A 20,060-nucleotide genomic window follows, 5' to 3' on the forward strand; every position below is an offset into this window, starting at 1 on the left:
AGTTTAGATGCTACAAATATGTAACTGCAAATGTAGCTGTTAGTATCCTGCATCATCTCACAATCACAAGTTGAACTAAATGACTTGCTGTACTGTAAACAAATACAAATTTGTTTTGACTCATATTTTATCTTGTACCTCTTTGGTGTTTGTTTATTGTTGTTTATTTCAAAAACAGAACAGATCAATAAGGCAAACATTTTATGTTTTTTTCCATGCCCATATGATGATTATTCCTATATATAAGAAACTGGAACTTGAAAGTTAACTATTTTGCCCTTCTTTTCTTAATAAATAAATAAATAAATAAATAAATAAAAATAAACCTGAGATAGTGAGTCTTACCTAAAAATCTCATTGTCTCAGTTCTTATTGCTTTCATTTTGGGGCATATTTAGAAAACTTCGTTTCATAGTTGTTATTTCTAGTTGTGATGCAACTCCTAGAGGCACAGGGGTACTAAACTACAGGAATACTTGTCAAAGTGGTAGTTTACCTAACAAAATTTATGTGATCTAACACTGTAAGTACCAAACAATAATATAAATCAGTCTTATAAGCTTTCCATTCTGAGTGATAAGGGCTAACACTGGTCCTTAGCTGCAGCAGTCCTTTTATTAGGTTGTGTGAATTTATTTTAACACCACTCTCAGGACTGGATGTATGCCCAGATTTGCCTCAGTTATTTTCTCTCTGAAGTTTTTTACTAACAATATGACCAACCATTAACTGTAGAAATCCAATCAAAAAGATGAAGCAAATAGATAAAGAAGCAGAAGCCCTTCTCTCTTGTTATGTTTGATTGACACAAAGCAAAACAAAAACCCTCCATTTTACCTGTGTGCAAACTTCTGAATTTCAGATTCCCTGTGGCTAATGCATATTTACATGATAAAGAACAAGACTTACAACTATATATCTGAAATATGGAAACCCATACACTGATACTCTTACTGTAATGTTATCTATATTTCCGTAATTACAAAATGGATGACTGTGGCTGATAGCACAAATTCTCTCTATTTTATCAGTAGTTTATACTTCTATAATAATCATTCATACACATAGACATTACTATTCTGATCTCCAAACAAATCTACACAATATTTAGATATTTTGTTTGTTTGTTTCTTTACAATAAAAGCTTCATAGAATTAACGAATAATATTTGCAAACACTAAAAGACTGGACTTCGGGATATGTTGTAGGGTGTCTCTTGAAAGCAAAGATGTTCTAAATGAAGCCAAGATTGTTTTAAATCTACTTGATCTACAACCTGAAAGATTTTTCCTACATGTGCAGGAAGGTGATCTCAGAAAGTTATCAGGCGTAGCATGCAACTTTCTTCCTGCTTGTAGTAGATGTGGTTTTGTCAGGAGAAATTGTATGCCTCTGCTTTCAGCCGATGGTGTCACTGACAAATAAAACCGCAGAGTTTACCTAAATATCTTAACCACACACACAATTCATGATATTACTACTTTAGAGCTCTAAATACGGTGTTACCTTGGGTGTCTAGAACAAATTAAAAATTTTAGAAAGAAAAAAAAAATCCTTGGAGAAGACTGTAAAGTGAAGGAACAGCTCTGCTCAGTGAATATTTCCCCCCCCCCCCCTCCCCAAAATGAGACAAAAACCTACAACCCTACACCACAGAAACACCAAGCCCCAAATTATCCCTAACTGACTCTGAGTGACCGAACTGAGAAATTGGCTCTCGATATTTGAAGGACTACTAATGAATCAATTTTGGGTAACAGTGATCTCTGCCTAGTGCTACAACGCACTTATCCATAAAAGTAGCAAATATCACAACTGTTAACTACATTAACTGAAAATAAACAGTTTAACAAAACTGGTACTGACTGTTTTAACTTACTATATAGAATTTAGAAACCAAAGTAATCTATAGTATTATTATGATTTATCTATATGGTTTCAATTACTTTGGATCATCGTCCTACTGCAAATTCAATAAAAGATTGCACACTATAGTGAATTTCTTCTTTATGAATTCCTAATTTTTAGTTTAATGGAAAAAAACATATTAGAACTGCAATATGCCTGGCTGGCTTGTTTCAGGCAAGTGGGAAAAGAGCCATCTGTCTTTTTTCCCATCTTAGATATAGATGGCACGTGGACCACACGGAATTGATGTCTCAACCCTAGAGTTCCAAGGTAAGGGGTAGAAAACAACCAGTGTAGTTTGGCTGTAGCTAGGGAGAAGGACTGTAAAGAGTAACAGTGCTGCACCACTACTGGGATCTACAGATTCTACGCTGGCTTGTGGACAAAAGAGCTCCAGGAGGCGTTTCTTTGCAAATAACCCAGTAGTGATCTGAAGGAGCCACACAGTCTTGACTTGTTCTCACTCTGGTGTTAATATGCATATTTCTGCATTTTATACCCTTTGATCTGTAAGGCACATTACGACAAGAGTGGGATTTAAAATAAATAAATAAATAAATAAATAAATATTATCCAGCAATTAGACCAAGAGAAAATTACAAAAATATAATGCTAACTTCGTTGGTGAGATTTTGCTATTTCAAACATATGGCAAATTAAGGGTCTCAATCTGCATGTTTAGAAGCACTCTGCATTGCAACCTAAATAAATGACTGAATTTTGCTACCGCTACCTTACCATGTGAATCCATGGCAATTGCCTTGATAAATGAGATATCTCCAAATTTACTTCAGTAAACAAAGACAGCAGAACTTAGCCCATGGGGAGTTGAGGGTAGTCATCATCTTGTAAGAACAGAGCCAAAGTTTTGGCATTTCCACAGCTGAAGATGGTAGACAAAGCATATGCTGTCACTTATGAAGTAAATGTCACTTCTAAAGCTGTCTTTACTGTTAGCTTGCTATTGCTTGTTTCGCCACAGTCCCTATAGTACTACATAGTAACTATAAAAATTAGATTTCTACTATAAATATTTAAATCCCAGTCAGACTTGTTAACATTTTTTGGAGAACAAACACAAAGGAGACACATGATTACTCTGTTTGTTCCGGGCCTCATAGGAAGGTTTTATCAGCTGTAAGTCTTTTTGTGTTTCTGGGTATAGAGATTTCTAAGTAATTTCAACTATAGTATGCTCTGGGATAATCTCATTGTTCCAAGAAAAGCTAGTTACAACACGTTAGTAAATTGCTGGGTGCTGGAATGTTATTTCCTTCCTCTTTTTTTTTTTTTTTTTTTTTTTTTTTTTTTTTTTTTTTTTTTTCTCCTGCAAATAATTGACAAGTTTATGAATCGAGGAGCAGCAGGGAATTAGACCTTTTCAAACATTTCCAGTGTTCGAACTGACATCAGTTTAGTTATTAGCACTAAAATCTCACAGAACGTTTTTTCTCAGTTATGATTAAAATTGAACATACAAACAAAAACTATCCCAGGTCACTTGAATTCAGCAATTTCTGACAGTCACTTACAGTTATTTTGCAGTTTATCTTACAAATGAATTCAGAGGTTCTTATCCACATAACACCACCACTGCACTAGTACAAAAACATGTAAAGGCTTGATGTTTATCACAACAGCTTTATAGTCTAAATGAAATTAAATATGACCAGAAAAATAATTACCAAAAAATGCTAAGCAATCAAACAGAAAATACTCATCTAAATATTTAGGTTAACAAGAAAATCACATCATTTTATGAATTAAATAGAGCCTAAATGGAACTTTACTGAAAACATGACAGTGTTTTCCATTTTTGCCTTTTTATACTAAAACCAACAAAACAAACAAACAAACAAAAAACAAAACAACAAACAAACAAACAAACAAACAAAAACAGAAAAATCTGTGGATTTGTTGGGACATGTGAATAAAGAATACTGCTAGTGCTAATAATAGTCTGATTATTTTCCTTCTCAGAAAATCTGCACATGTATTATTTACTTCATTTAATTTGTTGGCTAAGCAAAAAATTAAAGAACATTGTTCTAAGTGCTGTTATATTGATCTCAGACCAGTCTTATCGGCACTTGTGTCAGTTGATACAAAATCAATTTGATCTACTTTCATACTTGAAATCATATTTTATTAATAAGAAACACTTAGAAAAAGAAGATACTTTTTGAAACAAAATCACTCTGATCCCTCTTTAGAAGTTCCATTAATTTATAATGTTATTTAGACCTAGAAAATTGTTCACTTTTATCCTTTCAATGAATAGGGATTTGCTCCTGTGTCTATCAAGAAAAATTTCTTCAGGCAATTTTCCTGATACCTCATAGCACATCAGTCATTACAGAAAATAAAAACTTACTTTAAACAGCCTCAGCATGGTTATAGCTGCAGGCACAATTTGGCCAACAGAAATTTAATACCTGTGGAAAAAAAAAACAAATAAATATCTCTGGTTGCTATTTGCAGATATGGCTGTAAAGGAGCCATATGTTTATTTAACAAATTTGTATAGCTTTTATTAATTTAACCTAAATATTGGCAGTGTAAGTCCCTTGGAGCTATTACATATAAGTGCAAATCTCCTGTGCCAATATTTAAAAAAGAAGTGACTAAAAAACCTAATGCAATGTTTACATTAATTACACTATGTTTTGAAGATTGCACCCAGAGAGTGGTGGTCAATGGCTCTATGTCCAGGTGGACCTGGTGATGAATAGTGTCCCTTGGGGGTCTGTCCTGGGACTGGTAAGGTTTAATATCTTTCTCGACAACATAGACAATGGGATCAAGTGCACCCTCAGCAAGTTTGCAGATGACTCTAAACTGAGTGGTGCAGTTGATACAACAGAAGGAAAGGAAGCCATCTAAAGGGACCTGGACAGGTTTGAGAAGTGTTCTCACATGAACCTAACAAGGTTCAACAAGTTCAAGTGCAAGGTGCTGCACCTGGGCTGGGGCAATCCCAAACATGAGTACAGACTGGAAGAAGAACTCATTGAGAGCAGCTCTGCAGAGAGAGACTTGGGGGTTCTGGTGAACAAAAAGTTTGACATGAACCAGCAGTGTGCACTTGCAGGCCAGAAGATGAACTGCATCCTGGGCTGTATCACCAGAGGAGTGGGCAGTGGGTCACCAGAGGGGATTGTCCCCCTCTGCTCTGCCCTTGTCCTACCAGCACTGCATCCAGGTCTGGGGCTCCACATCCCAAAATGATGTGGACCTGTTAGAACGGCTCCAAAGGAAGGCTACAAGGATAATCAGAGGGCTGGAGCACCTCTCCTATGAAGAAAGGCTGAGAGTGGGGGCTATTCAACCTGAAGAAGAGAAGGCTGTGTGGTGTCCTCACTGCAGCTTTTCAATACTTAAAGGGAACTTATAAAAAAAGATGGAGAGCAACTTTTTGCTCTGTCAGATAATGACAGGACAAGGAGGAATGGTTTTAAACTAAAAGAGGGCAGATTTAGATTAGAGGTTAGGAGGAAATCATTCACTCAGAGAGTGGTGAGGCACAGTAACAAGTGGCCCAAAGAAGCTGTGGATGCCTCACCCCTGGAAGTGTTCAAGACCAGGTTGTACAAGGCCCTGGGCAACCTGATCAAGTGGGCGTCATCCCGCTAGAACTATATGATCTTCAAGGTCCTTTCCAACCCAAGCCATTCTATGACTCTATCATTTTTGATGTCTTACTTGACAAAATATTGTTCTAAACTTAAACATTACCATAAAATACAAAGAGAGATGGTGTTCACTTAGCAACATAATGGAGAAGGGTGGAGGTGAAATGTAAAATAAAAACCAGAGCAGTTAAGGCAGCTTTAAGCCCTCTCTTTGGCCTCCTAGGAGACCAATATCTTTGCAACAATAATGACAGCTACAAATAACACTTGTCTGATCTTTTAGCCCTTCCTCACACTGCCAAAAATATCTGCCTTGCTTAGGGCACCAAAATATCTGAGAAGTTCCCTAGAGTACAGAACAGCATACATTTTCTCATTTGGTGGCGATCTCTCCCAATTCTCTCATTTTGACCCTACAAAATGCAGCAAAAAACATTTAAATCTGATGAACTCTTGATCACTTGAGTTTTGGAGAAAAAGGGAGGAAGGCAGGTGCCAGCTTCCCTTTCTACTCTCATATATTTCTGTAACTGCTTTGGCACCAGGCCCTCTAGTTTGAGTCCTTTTTTTTTTTTTTCTTTTTTTTTTTGAACAAACAAGGATGCATTTGTCATAATTATTTCTTTAATTTATGGGTCATTTGCATGTTGTAAAATGCATCTGTAGAATTTCATTACAATTTATGTTTATTAAAATACTGTATTAACCCTGGAGTCTAGAGAATTGTGGTATGTTGGCCCCAGCTTGTAGCCAAATGCCCTTGGAGCCAGCTGGGGTTGTCTGCATCAGGTACAGGGCAGCACCAGCCTTCCCTCCTGGAGGTCCTGCAGCCTTGCTTCCAGCACTTGTGCCCCAGCACCTGGTACTAGAGTCTTACACATTTCTCTCACAGGTCTTGCAATCTTTGTCTATATTCTGTGTTCCATTAGAAACCAATGAAGGTTTTCCTTCTCAAATAAAGATTCCCCTTCTTCGTCATTTTTTTTCTCCCCTCAGAAAGTGAATAAATCTCCAAAACCAAAATAACTCATTGCCTGACATAACCTGACTTGTGATGGCTGATGTAAAAGGGCTGTTTGTACTTGAGACCAGTAATAGTGGAGACCAATAATAATTCAGTAACTGTGCTGAATACAAGTTGTGCTATTTACAGATGTCCCTCTGTGGGCCAGTGCCTGTAGTCAATGGAAGAACTATTCTCCCTCCACTCCACCTTGTGTGTACTGACTTATAAAATAAATAATGAAGACTAAGGAGTAAAATGTCACTACCTGTTTGAAGCAGTTTGTTTGCTATATACCAGACCATAATCCACTTTTGCAATTTACCTATATGTAGATCAGGACAGAGGCTTACACTCTGTTCTAGCACAGAGCAAGGGTGCCTGAAACAGCAGCACAGATCTGTACAATTTCTGTGGGAGGGAAAAATGAAGCAATATTGCTGGTAAATAAAGCAAAAAAAAAAAAAAAAAAAAAAAAAAAAAAAAAACCTACAGTATGTATCCCTAACAGTTGTCCAGATAAAATAGTTTCATGTGCACCTGTACTGACAGAGGAGGACTTTCTCTGTTCTCGACAAATTATTTTTGGTCCATAGCAGTAGGATTCTGTAGGAATAAAGTACAAGCAGCACAAAAGAATTAACCTTAGTTTAGTGTTCATAAAGCTTAGTGTTCATAAAACTGGTTTGATAATAACTGTAGATTCATAAATGAACTACAATGAATTATAGTTAAGTTCTTACAAAGCTTTTGTTTTATAAAGATAGCAATTTTAAAGATTTAAAGAAATGCTTGTACACAGGAGTCAAAGCAGTTATTTTCTCTTGTGCTTTAAGAAAACAGATCTGCTTGTGTGCTTTCAATCTTCTTACTAATAAGTAGAACACACAGGGCAGGGATAAAAGAAAGGGCAAGAATATGATTAATTTCAAATCAGAACAAGAAAAACGAGCCAAATAAACAAACATGTTCTTGTAACTAATGGTACTTTTCAATCTTTTCATCTTTAGCAGTGGGTAGGGAAAAAGAGAAGATATTGGCAAATCAGATAATTGTGAAAGAAAAGAACTACTGTCCCTGAAGCAGAAGTTGTTGAATAAGAGGTGCTTACAGCATCTACTGATTTCTAAATATAACTGAACTAAAGAAGAGAAGGCATCCTTCCAAGGCCATTAACTCCAAATCTGCAGCTTGTATCGGATTAACTCCAAACAGATACATCTTTATGAGCATTCAGAAACAAATTATTGTCCAAGTGGTTGTAAGGAGAACACAAAAGCATCAACAAATAGAAATTCTTCAATTTGGAAGAATCGTCAAAGATGATTCTGATGATTCTTTGAATCATCAAAGATGATTCTCATCATCTTTGTCACTATAAAACAAAACATATTTTGATATTTTGAGAGGGATTTCTGGCATAGAAGGATATTATACTGAGGTGAATTACAAGTATGCAGGCATGAAATCTCCCAAAGAGTTTAGTCTGTTGGTTCATTAGCATCATGAAAGTATTCCATGAAGGAGTTTACAAGACTTTGCTGACATGGATGTACAACCAGATTGAAAGTGAGTGCAAAGAAAATTGAGCTAACCAATTTAGTATACCAGAGAAAGTGTGTCATATAGTTCCTAAAGAATCAGAAATACAGCACGCAGACCCTAATGTTCACAGAGTTAAATATTGCAAAGGGAAAGAGTGGAAGAAAGATCTAAACCTAGGAGTCTTTGCCTATGATAATTTTTCCCCAACGTTTCACTCAAGGGACTGCAAATATCAGAAATGACACTCAGAATATCTCCTCAGATTTCTCTTTTACAAATTCAGGACAGCAGTTTACCATGGAGATAGAAATTGAAACAAAGAAGTAGGTGAAGATCCTGAGATATAAATTTTACATTTTTGAGTTCCAGCATCTGATCAAAATCAGAGGAAAAGATGTACTTAAATTTCTCTTTGCTCAAGAATATACATATGACCATTTTCAGATATAGAAAAGAGAAGAGGACAGAAGAAGAAATGGAGGGGAAAGCAATAGCATGTTGGAGCTAAAAGGCAATTAGAGCTGAGTAGTCTCTGAGGTCACATGTGAGCTACGCACATCATTACCATATAGAAATGCCACAGTAAGCACTGAACATGTTGACAGAGCACAGCCTTGTACTTTACGGTCTTACTAACTTGGATCCCACAAAGAAGATAGACATGTTTTTTATAGTAATGACACCAGGATAATTAATCAAACCCCTCATCTGAGCTGTTACATTCACACTGATACACCAAAAAGGCTGTGATACTTACTTTTTGAGAGCTGAGTTGGATTTATTCAGAGGATTTCTATATCTAGCTGCAGTTACATTCTCTCACACCATAATTTACAAAGCTCCACAATTGTGGACCAGCCCATATCATTCATGTCCTTTGCTCTACTTCTTTAATATTTAAGTCATAAGAGTAAAATAACAATGATTCTTCCAAAATGTTGTGAAAATAAGATACTAAAAGTAAGGAGAAATTGTATTGGTACCTGAGAATTATCACAATTGTTTCCATATATGAGAAATAGGAAAAGGTGGTAGCATTTTCTTTTTATTTTTTTTTTTTCAATTTATGTTTGTCTTCATAAAATATTTATGTTCTCCATTTTGATATCATATACAAATATTGTACACTCATGTACACATTTATATTTTAAAATAAATTATATATTTATATTATAAATTAATTTTAAAGTTCAGGAATTTAAGGAATATAATGGCACCCTACAATAAGAGAGCTATCTGGAATTATTTGGAAGGCTATGTATGCTTTTATTGCCCCTACAAGAAAGTCATGAAAAGAATCAAATGAATTTCAATATCAAGTACTTTGTATAAAGATGAAAAGATCAAGTATTTATTTGCCTCTGCTTCATTAAAAGATTTTCTAAAACCACTTAATGAATGGAAAAGTGAGGCAGGGAAAAAAAGAGCATTAGGATATGAGAGGAGGTTAAGCAACAAGGGTTATAGGAAGTGCATGCAGATGTTAGTGATTACTCTGCATTTGCAAAATGGTTATACTTCCATTTGTTCTCAGTTTAACATTAAGAGCTTGTTTCATAATGCAAATATATTTTAGGGAAGCATAGAACAAGAAACATTTATTTTTTTTCCAGTTATTTTTTGCAGAATATATGTATTGGCATATAAACCACACAAGATGCACACATACGTATTTTTATATATATCTCACCTTTATGGAAATTGAAATTGTGTTCTGCGGAGTAAAGCCTTTTGAAAAAATTGATGCATTCCTTCACAGTTCAGATTACTATGCAACTGCAGCGTTTAAAATACGCTAAGCAAATTATTGCAGCAGTATGTTATTTACTGTTCAACAGTGGGTTTTAACTCTTTAATAATTACAGGAGAAAACAGAGTACCAAAAAGCAGCAACTCCAATTTTGGAGTCCTAGCAGCAGACCACACATGGTACTGTAACTTAAGAGTAATATTTTTGCTTGCTGGCTAGTCCATAGCACCAAGAGAAAATTGTTCTATCCCTAAAAGAAGATTCTACTGTGGAACTACTGAGAAACAACTGATTTTGTCTACCACTGTTCAAGATGAAATGGTTCCCACAACCTGTTTCTGTCTATTTATGTCCCACACACCTGTTCAAAAGAGAAGAAACATGTCTAGGGAGTCAGACTTGTGCTTTCTGCTACAGATAGTTTTACTCACCATATGCTAACCATTTCACACCATCATCCTTCTTAGTGTCAAGCCTTGGTATTAAATTCCATTTTCAAATAGCACTCTAGGATGAAAATAAAAATAAAAATTTAAAAATGGGAAAAGGTGAAACAGGTTACTTGAATATCTACTATCTAGGAAATTTTATTTGTGACAACTAATAGTTTCTTTTCAACAGCTTATGAATTCAAGAAAATGCAATCTTTGTTCCTTAGATGCTGATCTCTCTCTCTATACACCTGTTACATTTCCTTCGTGGCATCCTGGAACTCTGAGAGCTGTTAATGAGAATGAATGGGTAAATAAATAGAGAAAGTAAGTGAAGATCCTGAGAAAACCTCTCTAGTTAGAGATGATTATTTCATTTTTTTTCAATATGTTGTTAGGAGTGTAGAAGCATTTAGAGGAACAGTATTTACTTTTAGCTGTAGAATATGCTGTTTTCATTGGCTTCTGTTTTCTGGATCTGACTTCATTCATGGCATAAGCACAATGCAACCACGTAGGAATACAGACTTATCCAGTCCTGATGTGGGTCTTTTGAAAACTCTTGAACTGAATGAAGTTCATGGTTATCAGAGTATTGCATTTTAACCTTCACATACAAATTAATAATCTCTAAGAAAAGGCATATAATAAATATAATTTTTTATGCCTGCTAAGACACATTTAAATATTAAGTATTAGTAATATGAAAAATGCACATTCATTAAATGGAAAACCTACTAATACTTATCTCTATGAAAGAGAAAGTTCAACAGAAAAAGAAAACAATATTTAATACTGAGTTGGAATTCCAGGCAGTAATATATTTATTTATTTTTTCCATACCCACAACATATTTGATTGCAAAGTTCTACATTTCACAGAAAAAAAAAATAATAATAATAATACTGAGGTTACCTTAATTACATGTAATAGAAAACTGACCATAGTAGTACCATGGTCATCATATTTCAGGCAATACACTCAGAACACAACATTAGCTCATACTGCTACATCTCTTGACAGAAGTCAATAGGAGCTGGATAACTAATTGAGTTTAGAATACTGAGAAACAGTTCGACTAGATCAACAGATGAAAGGGAGAACAATTTTATCTTCAGGCAATTAACGTCTCAAATGGGCAGCAGAAAGTGCAGAGGAAATAGGAGACAGTGAGGAACAAGATATATGTATCCCATAGTTTTAGTTGAAATTACAACGAATGTTTAGTTATTGAGCAGGTTTCCAGTAAGGCAGGCATTGTGTTGTGTTTTTTTTTTTATCCTCTTGATTCAAGTAAAATGCATGGTGTTGGGATATTTTCTGTTCCTCAAGAAAAGCAGAGTGTTTTAATTTCAAGTGCAAATCATAAGGTCTTTCATGAAAACAAAGGAAGAAACATTGCTTTACAGTCACTTTAGCAGCCATAGCAACTTCTCTCCATAGCAACCATTTCATGATGCGGTGGTAAAAATGCTTACAGAATTATCAGCTCATTGAGCTCATCTTTCTGCTTGGTACATTAGGAAGATTCTGTTCCTTTTGCTACACCAAGGGAAAAGTTTATTTTATTGGTTTTTATTTTAAGAATGACTGGTGAGTGAAGTCAGTCCTTGTTAGGAGATCAGCCATTAAAAGGCTGACGTTCTCTGATAGATCCCAAAAGGATTATACCACCTTCAGTAAGACAAAGAAAAGATGCGGAAAGGAGAATATGATAGAAAAGGAATAAATCCCATTATATGGGTGTCTCACCAGCTAGAGTTCCATTGTTCCTGAGCCCACATCACTCACCACTCAACAGCTCAACTTATAGTTCAGTCTGTATCTAGTAAACAGAGGTACCCCTTGAGTATCTATTCATGCTATGAGAAATACAGATGAGAAAATGAAAACCAGGTTCTAAACAAAACAAGCAAATACACAAGATGTTCTCAGGAATAACACTTATTATACTAAAAGATATGTTCTTATAAAAAATCCAGATAAAAAGAGATGCTGGAAGATAGTTGTGATGGTTAATGTTGTTTTCAATGTGCAAATTAAATTAGGAATTTTTGCTACCAGATTTTCATAGATGAGATGCAAAAATAGCATCTGCAAATTAAGTCAAAAATATGATATTTATCCCCAGAAAGATGAATATAGTCCTACCTCACTTGAAGGAGAAGCGGACCATGCTGACTCAGCCACCACCTCTTCACAGGATGCAGAAGTACCTCCTGATATGGTGAAAGCATATATTTTGTGAACTCTCACAGAAAATCTTCACCTTATGCCACATTTCCCAGGGCAAAATTGCAGCAGAAGGCTTGGCAGCTGATGGTGATCCATCAGAATATTTTAGCATGAGAAAGGAGAATAGTTGCTATGATTCTGATCCTGCTTCCTACCTATACAGCTCTGCACAGAAGAAAAGAGTTCAAGATATGGCAAGCATATACACATGGCTGCAGACAGATCTGAGTTTCTTTATGTGTGTACCAAGTAAGCTGGGCATAAATTTGTTCTGGCCTGGAAAGTGAAACAAAGATTGCTCCGTATGGACTAAGCCATTCCAAAACTCGGATGTCTAACTGAAAGAAAACTGGACTACTGTTTCATTAGGTGGGGCTTTGTCTTGTGTATCTCAAGAAAAAATTCATATCATATGATTATGTCTTCATTGTCTGTTCTGCTTTTGTTAAAATACAGTGGCCTTACTATTGCTGTGATAATGTGACACTGAATTGTTCTGATGTGCTGGCATCACAGCTGTAGTTAGCTGGGCAAGCAAAAATTCTGTTCTTAAGACATGAGTGTGAATTTGAGGAGTTGAAGAATGCAGAATGCTGAGAAGAAAAATCAGTACTGAATCTTTTACATTGTTCATTTTTACATAAATTCCCCAGATTGAACAGTTAAAAGATTTTTAAACTACTAAGTGGAGATACTACATAAACAGCATTGATCTTGGGGTAATTATGAGACTGGAAGTAATAACTAAGATAACTGAGATTTACCCTATAATGTTAGGTTACAAAGCTAAAGACCTGAAGGGAACAGCAGACACCTTTAAATACTACATTTTGAACTCTCTGTAGATTTGGGAATGCAAGGTCAGCAAGACAGATAGCTTTTCTACTATTCTAATTTGCAAAATTCTTTTTATTTCATGAGAAATGTAAAAGCGATTTTTCATGGAGAACTTTTCCTCCTTAAAAAGCTAAATTCTGGAGCAAATCTTTCCAACAAGGACTAGATCCTATATAATACACATGGCTGGAAATCAAATTGAAAGCTTAATTAATTAATGAGAGTTATGCTGGTAAGTTAAGAATGGATTTTATAGCATACAAAAGACTAGTTAGAAACTTAGAGCACCGTGCAGCTGCTATTTTAATAAAATTAAAACTATTTTGTTGTTGTTCTAGATATTTTAAAGAAGCAAGGTTTAATATCCAAAAAAAAAATAATAAATCCATTATAATCTTTGTACTTTAGAACCAAAATAACAGGTTAAATTCAGGCCCTCATTAGCATAAAATGCATCTATCATCAGTTACAGATGAAAATCATCAAATGAACAAGTGTTCTTTACTTGTCAAATTATAATATAAACTGTCAACACACACTGATGAGTTTTATGAACTTGCATGTAGCTCAAATTTTGTGGTATCAATAATACCATAACCATCAATAATACAGAACATTTTCAAATGTGTGCATAAATCCTTTCAAAGGTACAATGTTCTGTTGCTGAGTCACAAGAGGTTTTTCCAAGTACTAATATAGAGCCCCAGGTTATGTGAGAAGAGTTTTGTTTTTGTTTTTGTTTTTGTTTTTGTGTGTGTGTTTTTGTTGTCATTGTTTTGTTTTTTTTTATGCTTTTTTTTTTTTCTTTCCTTTTTTCTTTGTAATGGTGGCAAAGTACAGGCTGGATGATTAAACTGCTTTTAATCATTATTTGATTTGAATCATTGTTTGGAAGCACAGTTTAGAACTGAAGACTGACTCTTAAACATCTCCATCCATGTTGCTACAGAGCTTTAGCACTACTTCCAACGTTTTCATAGGGAGGAATATAATATTGTCCTCTCAGGTGGAGACTGATGGGGTGTCAGAGCCTGCCTTCTGCCCTCCTCAGCCATCGAGGTCCTTGTATAGTGTTATCTCCATCCAGGAAGAAATGGTATAATTATTGCTGTTATCCAGTAGCCCATACCACCAGCAATCATCCCTTCTGAACTGGTGAAACCAAAATAACAGAAATGCAAAAGAGAGGGTCAAAACAGGTGGGAACAATACAAATGTAGATACAAAGTATAGATCAGACAGACAAGATGAGGGCTGTATCATTTACTCTTTATATTTCTTTGAAATATAAATAACATAAAATCTTGTCAATAAGTAATTAGAGAGTCAAATGCTCTGAAATTCTAAAAAGCCAATCTTTGATTAATAAATAAGAAGGTGACGGGTGATTTTCTAGGTCTAATATATCCATTTAGTTATTATACAGAAAGCTTGTGAACTTTGGTAGGGGAAAGACTTCAGGCTAGGAAAGTATCTCTTTCCTCTCACCTCCCTGGTGTAAAAGGTGTTTAGCTTTCTCTGCACTATAAACTATAATTGCCCTTCTGTACATGCATTCCTGCTAAAGCAGAGACTAATCCTGAATGCTTTAACCTGATGAGTAAACGGCAACACAAAAACAGTGACACACCAATACACAGGGCACAGGAATTCCATTTCCCTCCCAGATGCTAAGGTCTTGTAAATTTAATTTAGTTCCCCATAACATTGGGGAAAACATATTCTTAGCCTTCCAACTGCTTTTCATTAAATGTAAATTTTAATATATTACATAATCTTTACACAAAAGACGCTTAACTGAGTGTTATGTTGGTTGAAAAGCTCAATTCTTAGGACATGACAGATTTACACTTCCTTAGACAATTGTAATTCCTTTGACATTGTGCTTGTGCAACACAACACTTCAGCTGCAAGACCACATATATTCACCACAGGGTGTTGTCTCACTCAGAACTAAAGCCGCATAAGAAAATACAAGTACAATCCTTCAAGTGTTTGCCTTTGCAAAATTAATCTTTCTGGACATTTTCTTGTCATGTTTTTTCAGTATTCCTTTATACATATGTTTTTGTAATTAGCAGCAGAATATGTATATTATTTTTAGAATTCACACTCAGAATAAATTAAGCATCTTTGTTTTATTTGGTTTTACATGGTAATAACCTAGCACAAGCCTAGCAGCTGTGGGTCAAATTATTTTAATGTTTTTCTTAATGCCTCTAAAACTATGCCTGGGAACATATACTGCATATAACAGAGCATAATCAGACCTAAAACGTAGTCAGCACTCTGCTTGTGTTCTCTAAAACATGGCTTTCTTGAAATTTAAAGGTCATTTGAAAGAACTCTAAGAAAATCTGCCTGTACAAAAAATCCCTGTGACAATTCATTTCCAGCCATTTCATACTGCTTTCCATAGATCCAACAAAAATGTAAATAGTTAAAAACAGAAACAAAACCAAAAACTTGTCTGTGCTCACCAGGTAAAAAACTAAAATGATAAAATAGTTACAGTCATTAAGATGTTTTGATATTTCAGTGATGCTAGGGTATTCCTTTAACAGAATTAGGGTACTCAACAAGAAACTTTCCTTCCCAAGATATTAGAGTTATTAAAAGGTGCACAGGCTTATTGTTTGAAAACTAACATTACTATGTCAGAATATTTTTAGCATTTTTCTTCTTTCTTTGGAAAGAGGATATGTATGGAAATGTCATGATCTAACAGACAGATGCCAGCAGGAGTACCAATGAGAGCATTTACTATGAAATATCAAGATAACATTTACTTTCCTGAAGAATGTAGCAGAAAGCTGGGTCAAATTTGGGTCTGTTTCTGTGCATAATGAACTGCTGGTGCTATTATATTTTTTTGACCAAGGCAAGGATTATAAATTATTCTTGGGCATGTACTCTTACATTTGTCATTTGCATTCATTCTGGAAGTGTTTTGAACATTTATTATGCCCATAACCTAATCTCCCTAAGTTGTTCATCCCCTGTTCATCACCTGATGGGAATAAAGAGCCTATGTAAAAGCAACAGAAGGAGTTTCTCTGTAATTGTACAGACTTTCAGCTGTACATCAATTGAGTTAGCTGTTTGCTTTATCTTCTCTATTTCCATAGCTTAAAGACTTTATGACTTAGTCACTTTTAATCTTCTTTCAGTTTACCATTTATATTTCTTCCCAGAGGCATTATCTTTTTGATGTTTGGATTTTTAAACATCAGATAATGGCTTACTCCCCCAATTTTTATTTTTATTTTTTTTTTCCTGAAATACGTTCCTGCAATTCAGGCCAAAATTCTTCTAATCAGACATGGCTTGTAATTACCTTGATTTTTGAGTGCCTGTTTATGATTTTCTGAAGCACAAAATGTCACGACCCTGATAAATGCAATAGATGTTGTGTCAGAATGGTGCTTATAGAAATCAGAGGCACACATGGCACTCTTATTGCAATGGGCCTTCATCCAGGACTCACTGCAGTTGGTTATCTAAAGATAACAAAGTGTTACTAAACACTTAGTTTATTAGTTTAAGATTAAGGTTTCATCGAGGTTTTCTCTCTCTCTCTCTCTCTCACACACACACACACACACACTTTTCTGCTTGAAAAACAGTGTATATTCCTAGCTGGTTTAAGATCTATCTACACTATGGCAAACAGATTGTACTGCAGGTATTTAGCTATTTGTCTTCCAGAATATCTCTATGCTTACTGGTACAGCCTTCTGGATCACACCCAGGATAAGTCACATGTGACTCTGTAACCAGCCATTTCCAGGTTAGCATTTGCTAGCTAGTTTTTGGTGCAACATTGAACACTGCAGTTCCATTTCCCCTTCAAAGTGGGGAAGTAGCTTGAAGTTTTGCTTCATGCTAAGTGATTTTAAACATTTAGGTTTTGTCACTTTACCTTTTTTGTTTGATTGTTTGTTTTTCATTTGTTTTAAATCCCCACATACTGCATTCAGCTCTGTCTTCCTCATCAACCTGTTTGTGCAAGTAGTACATGTCAAGCATCAGTGTTTCACTGTGGGCATCACAGAGAGGATGCAGGAGAGGGAGGAAGGATGCCAGCTATCACCCATGTTAAATTAGGCATCTCAGAAACAGATAAAAATGTCTTGCAATTCTACTACTAAGCATTTTAAAAAATTAATTGTAGGGAGTTGCAGACAGAACAGAACTATGTCTTTGCCTTGTGGAAACTGCTGTTCTTATAATTTGCTCATAATTAAAAAAGGTCTCTAGAGAAATTGAGATAATATAGAGCAATCTGTACCTATACCTCCTTTTCTCTTTTGGTGGCTCTTCATTTAGTGAGGTTCATCCTACAAGCAGAAGGCAGATCTTCCCCTTAAAATTCAGTGCTTTCCTTCATGGCACATTTTGGGGAGGTCACCCAATGATTCTGGATACATTCACTGTCTATGACAAAAGGGTAGCCCAGAATAGCCCTGATGAATATAAATTGAAAGAAGTAAACAGTAACACTGTATAAAAAGAAAAAACAAAACAAAACAAAACAAAACAAACAAACAATAAAAAAAAAAAATTGATTTTTTTAAATCAATTTAATCATTTAATCAATTAATTTTTTTAAATCAATTTAATCATTTTTTTAAATGCTTATGAACCACAAAACAATGCAAAACAGTTCAGTGTACTCCTTACTTGCAGGTTGGTAGGTCTGAAATGCTTCCGAATTAGGGTTTCCCTGACAGCTGCCTCAGGAGCAAAAAAAGCTGCATTAGAATTAACTGAAATTTGTGTTACATTTCAACGAAAAATACTGGCCTTAGTAAAAGCATGAGATTTCAGGTTTATTTTGATACACAATATTTTATCGATTGTGCAGGAAAAACAAATAATATTTTTCTGTTTTCCTTTTTATCTACCCCAGTTCTTCTCAATGATATGTAAAATAAAGCCAGATATTAAAGGTGAATTATTTCAAAACTCACAAATATAACTCATATGTAACAAAATTCAAGAGAGAGAAATAATTTTGAGTTTTGACATGATTCTTTGCCTCTATTTTCTGACTGAGACCTGAGACCGTATCTTTTAAATGCATTCTTCATTAAATGCAAAGGAAGCTTTTAAAAATTTGGAGGTTTATAAACTTCTGTGAAAAGCACAGGAAAGGTAAGTGGATAATGAATGTTAGAATCAAGTAGTATGTTAAATTGATTGTATAATTGCCTATACTAAAATACAGATAAGAATATTACATACTTATCAATACTTTCTCAAAGGCCTCTACTAACTCTCTCTACTGATGCATGAAAATATTTATGTGAATGCAAATCTTTACTACAATGAATTTGTGTGAAAAATCTTGGTTCCAAATATCGTAAGTATTCAAGAAAATGAACATTTAAAGTCACCCAGCCAACATCATTCTGACAAGAACAGTTTACAGGACAAATCACAATACAGTATTTTGTGCCAATAATGCATTACATACTTCTTTGTAAAGACTCTAGATGTTTTGCTGATGAGTAAGTCTATTACATATCCATTTGTGTTTGTTTATTCATTTTCTGTCTCTCTCTCTCTCTTTTTTTTTTTTTCTCTTCTGAATAGAATTTGAATACTTTTTGCATTGTCTGGTGTCTGTGGACATCTTGCAGTTTGTCCTGGTTGCTGGATTTCTGGAGACCCCAACTGAAAAGTGACATTAAAAGTGGATGTCATATCTACAGTAAAATAATGTTGATGCACTCAAGATCCTACTGAATTATTACGAATGTGCTATCCAGATGTTCTGACTGCTCAGTAAATCAGACATACTATATTCACTGTACTTAAATCACACCACGTTTATTCTGTTCTGGAAATCCTCATCATGAAAATGGAAATCATTATGCGCAAGGAGAGGAACAGTGTACAAATGTGCTCCCTGCTCATCCCTTCACCTTCTGTGAACATGAGCAGTGATCCTGTTTCTCTGCTTTGGCTTGGTCAATATTACTGTACAGAGACATATGGAGTACTTTTGACACCTTAAGACTTGTTGAATATGAGAGGAACAATTACTAAAAATTTGCTTTTTTGTTTGTTTTGTTTGATTATTAATCTTTCCTAATAAATTACATTTCAATACACTATATCGAATTCTCACAACTAATTGTACAGCCATTTCCCATAGTCATACATGTTAGCCCCCCTCTACCCATCTAACCTGTAAAACTGAATAAATATGAAGAAAGTGTTACCTGCTTCAGCAGAATAAGTATAATTACTTATTTTCATCAGGTCAGTAACATTCCGAAAAGTGCAGACCACCTTATTTGCTTTTGTTAAATGAAACTTTTCACTTTTGGATGCACAGATGTAAGTATTGACAATCATAACACCAGGATTTAATCTTATTGAAGCTTTGTCTTTCCATAACCAACCAGCTGAGTTATACTTACCAAAATGTGTTCCAGACACAAACTTTATTTAGACAGACAGAACTTCTTCCAAAGGAGTCTTGCAAGGTCTAAGGAGATTAGGTATGCAGCAGTTGTTGAATTTTTATGGGAGCTGAATATCTTATGTCCCTTAGGATTTATTTAGGTGGCTGGGGATTTTTTTATTTGTTTTCCTAGGTAAAAATTTGCATTGTTTCTAGTATCTTGCATGGAATGTTTTCTTTCCATTGTTTGTTTGCTTGCTTTTCCCTATTTGAGATTCAAAAAGCCATGTAAACTTGCTTTATA

The sequence above is a fragment of the Aythya fuligula genome, chromosome 4, assembly GCF_009819795.1.
Source record: "Aythya fuligula isolate bAytFul2 chromosome 4, bAytFul2.pri, whole genome shotgun sequence".
In the NCBI taxonomy this organism is placed as follows: Eukaryota; Metazoa; Chordata; class Aves; order Anseriformes; family Anatidae; genus Aythya; species Aythya fuligula.